This window comes from Mandrillus leucophaeus, unplaced genomic scaffold (genome assembly GCF_000951045.1).
Source record: "Mandrillus leucophaeus isolate KB7577 unplaced genomic scaffold, Mleu.le_1.0 Scaffold385, whole genome shotgun sequence".
Lineage (NCBI taxonomy): Eukaryota > Metazoa > Chordata > Mammalia > Primates > Cercopithecidae > Mandrillus > Mandrillus leucophaeus.
Genome location: NW_012104087.1, coordinates 2,010,669 through 2,015,214, shown reverse-complemented (window position 1 = coordinate 2,015,214; position 4,546 = coordinate 2,010,669). Strand labels below are relative to the sequence as shown.

At 35.7% G+C, this 4,546-nt stretch overlaps 1 pseudogene; it reads left to right on the top strand.

Annotated features, from left to right (window-relative positions):
• Window positions 1–436: 436 nt before the first annotated feature.
• The window catches only part of LOC105547327, a 112,118-nt pseudogene continuing 108,008 nt past the window's right edge, over window positions 437–4,546 (top strand).

The window sequence follows — 4,546 nt, the reverse complement described above, 5'->3', positions numbered from 1 at the left end:
TTGAAAAAGAGATAAACAATAATTTTTACAAGATATTTAAAATACGAGGTAATCAACTTCAAGCCTAGAAAAATATTTAAAAACCTAGAAAAAATAGATGATTTTATGTTAAATATAAAGGAACAAAACTGGCCTATAAATTAAAATACCTGAACACCCTCATAAATGCAGAGGACCTTGAAAATTGCATCAGAGTACTGCCTCCAAAAACAGTGTGTTTTCTTTCAAAAGTCAAAGAACCAAATAACTTTTATTATACTTAAGCATTCCAAAGCCTAGAAAAATATGTATTTTAAAAAATTAACATTTTATACTAACATAACTTAATAAAATTAACATAAAATAGTTCAACATGAAAATAACAGGCTCTCTGCTCCTCCAGTTTGACAGACAGCTGCATCTGCTTGTGCAGTGCCATCGGCATCCTTGAGACACCATGGTGGAAGTAAAGGCCTGAGTCAATGGATTTGGCCGTATGGGGCACCTGGTCACCAGAACTGCTTTTAACTCTGGGAAAGTGAATATTGTCGCCATCAATGACTCCCTCATTGACTTCTACCACATGGTCTACATGTTCCAGTATGATTCTCCCCATGGCAAATTCCATGGCGGCATCAAGAATGGGAAGCTTGTCATCAATGGAAATGCCATCATCATCTTCCAGGATCAAGATTCCACCAAAATCAAACGGGGTGATGCTGTACTGAGTACATAGTGGAGTCCACTAGTTTCTTCACCACCATGGAGAAGGCTGGGGCTTACTTGAAGGGGAGAGCCAAAAGGGTCATCATCTCTGCCCCCTCTGCTGATGCCCCCATGTTCGTTGTGGTCATGAACCATGAGAAGTAGGATAACAGCCTCAAGGTTGTCAGCAATGCATCCTGTACCACCAACTGCTTAGCGCCTCTGGCCAAGGTCATCCATAATAACTTTGGTATCATGGAAGGACTCATGTCTGCAGTCCTTGCCATCACTGCCATCCAGAAGACTGTAGGTGGCCCCTCTGGGAAACTGTGGCATGACGGTTGTGGACTCTCCAGAACATCATCCCTGCATCTACTGGCTCTACCAAAGGTGTAGGCAAGGTCATCCCTGACCTGAATGGGAAGCTTCGTGGCATGGTCTTCCACGTCCCCACTGCCAATGTGTCAGTCATGGACCTGACCTGCCATCTGGAAAAACCTGCCAAATATGGTGACACCAAGTAGGTGATGAAGCAGGCATCAGAAGGCTCCCTCAAGGGCATCCTGGGCTACACTGAGTACCCAGTCATCTCCCCTGATTTTAACAGCGACAATCACTCTTCCACCTTTGATTCTGGGGCTGGCATTGCCCTCAACGACCACTTTGTCAAGCTCATTTCCTGATGTGACAATAAATTTGGCTACAGCAACAGGGTGGTGAACCTCATAACCCACATGGCCTCCAAGAAGTAAGACCCCCAGACCACCAGCCCCAATGAGAGTGCAAGAAGAAGAGAGAGGCCTTCAGCTGCTGGGGAGTTCCCTGCTGTTCTCAGCCCCCACCACACTGAGAATCTCCCTTCCTCACAATTTCCATGCAGACCCCCTGAAGAGGGAGGGGTCTAGGGAGCCCCACCTTGTCGGTTACCATCAATAAAGTCCCCTGTGCTGACGTAAAAAAAAAAGAAAAAAAAAAAAAAAAAAAAAAAAAAAGTATAGCCAATTTCACTTAAAATAAAGAAACAAAAATTAAAAATAACACACTGCCAAAAATTAATGTAAGACTATACTAAAATCACATTTCATTATACATTGGGGTTATTTTTAAAGTGTGAAGCTTATTTAATGATTAAATATCTTAAATTAGTTTATTATGTGAAAATATTTTTATTGATAACAATAAGGATGTTACCTAAAAATATAAAAGATACTTCTAAAATTTTCATCAATTTCTAAGAATAATTTTTTAGAAGACTAGAAATAATGGATAGTTTCTTAAAATGCTGTTTTAAATTATCTGTTAGAATTCAATGGACAACATTTGTCATAATAATAACCTAGAAGGACTCACGTTAATTTTAGAAACACAAATTGCTAACAATGAGAATACATTCTGAGAAATGCATCATTGGGCAATTTTGTCATTCTGAGAAAGTCACAGAGTGTACTTACACAAACCTAGATGATATAGCCTAGGCTAGATGGTACAGCCCATAGCTTCTAGGGTAAAAACCTGTACAGCATGTCACTGTGCTCAATTATGCAGGCAATTATAACACAATGGTCAGTATTTGTGTGTCTAAACATGGAAAAGACACACTGAAAATATAGTATAAAAGATAAAAATGGTACACCTGTACAGGGCATTTGCCATGAATAGAGTTAGAAGGATTGGAGTTGCTCAGGGTGAGTCAGTGAATGGTAAGTGAACATGAAGGCCTGTACAATACTATAGAATTTATCACTGTACAATTAGGATACACCAAATATATAAAAATATTTTTCTTTTTTTCAATAATAAATTAATCTTAGTTTACTATAACTTCTTTACTTTATAAGCTTTTTTTTAACTTTTTGATTCTACTGTAACAACACTTAGTTTAAAACACAAACTCATTACACAGATGTACAAAAATATTTTCCGTCTTAATATGCTTATTCTATAAGCTTTCTTCTTCTTTTTTTACTCTAAACTTTTTAATTAAAAACTAGGACACAAATACACATATTAGCCTAGGTCTGCACAGGGTCAGGATCATCAATATCACTGTTATCCACCTCCGCATCTTGTCCCACTACAAGGTCATCACAGACAATAACACACATGGAGCTGTCATCTATGATAACAGTTCCTTCTGGAACACCTCCTGAAGAATCCGCCTGAGCTTATCCTACCATTAATTTTCTTTTAAGATAAGTTTTAAAAGTATGCTCTAAAATCGTGATTAAAAGTATAGTGTACTAAATACATAAGCCATTTACAGTCTTTTATTATCATTATCAAGTACTATGTCCTGCACATAAATTGTATGTGTTGTACTGTTATACCACTGGCAATGCAGTGGGTTTGTTTACACCAGCATCACCACAAATATGTGAGTAACATGCTGCACTACGATGTTACGATGGCTATAATGCCACGATGTCACTAAGTCATAGAAATTTCTCAGCTCTGTTATAAACTTACCAAAATGTTGTTATACAGCCTGTGACTGCATACTAAATGTGGTGTCATTTAATATACTGTGTGTTCTGGAAAGGACAATAATTCAGAAGATAATACAAATTGCAATGTGTAATAATTGAAAAACTAGTGTCAAGATCATTGTTTCTTGCATTTGATACGATTGAAGACTACATAAACATTGTAATAACTCTTAGAATGTATAAATATTAACATTTACTAAGAAGGCTGATTAAAATAACATAAGAATATAATAATCCTTATTGGAATACTTAGAATACTTTAGTTTGTAATATAAACTGCCATGTACATCCTCAACCCTTTATTAAAAGACATTAAAATAATTAGAAATAAAATTTGCCAGATAATTTTTAGAGATCTCTAAAAATCTGACTGAAACACATAAAGGACACTAGGCTCATTGAAAAGATCTACTCTGTTACTTGATAGTGTGAACTATGTATATTGTCCCTCTATTAAGCTATAAATGGATATCAATGTTAATTAAAATTCAATTTTGGTGACTTTAAGACCCATGCATTAATATTTAAATTTCCCATGGGAAAGTAAATGTTCTAAAATAACCATCAATATTTTAAAAAGAAAAAAAGGGTGGCACTGGCTATAAATACTTAATAAGTAAAATCGAAAGAACTGTCAGATTAGTAGATCTATAATCAGAAAAATTTGGTGAATTTTATGGGGGAAAGCCTACATCCATCTTTTTCATTCATTTTTCTTATTTATTTAAGAGTGTAGGTACTAAATAAAAATTTGCTGAATGAATGAATGAACGAAGTCAGGTTTTGAGATAACAGTAGCCCTGGCTACTTGACTGCAGCCTGGGAGACGCTCACAGCTTGAGGACATACCTAACCTATGCCTGAATTCCTTGCCCACAGAAACTGTGAGACAATGTTGGTGGCTTTCTGCTGCTATGTTTTGCTGTGTTTTTTATACATAAATAGATAAATAATACTCATGGAAAGATGCAAGAATTAAAACAAGTTGAAGAAAATATATGAGAACATTTGTCTTACCTTTCCCAATGGAAGGACTTCCACACATAATGATAACTAAAGACAATACAAAGACTGAAGATTCTACAGCATAAACATATCCAATATACAGGTTGTAAAAACATACAAGTATATGACAACCATTTGGGAAATGGCTTATGGTAAATACAAAAGGAAGATGTTTAATATTCTTAATAGGTTGGTGCAAAAGGAATTGTGGCTTTTGCCATTACTTTTGTTACCTTTATTAAGAGCTTTTTCAATTAATAAGAAATAATTAAACATCACAATTTAAAAACGGGAAAAAGGAATAAAAAGTCAGTTTAAAAGTTAAGAAAAAAATCAAAATAAGGTTTCACCCTTACTAGTCATTAACAAGC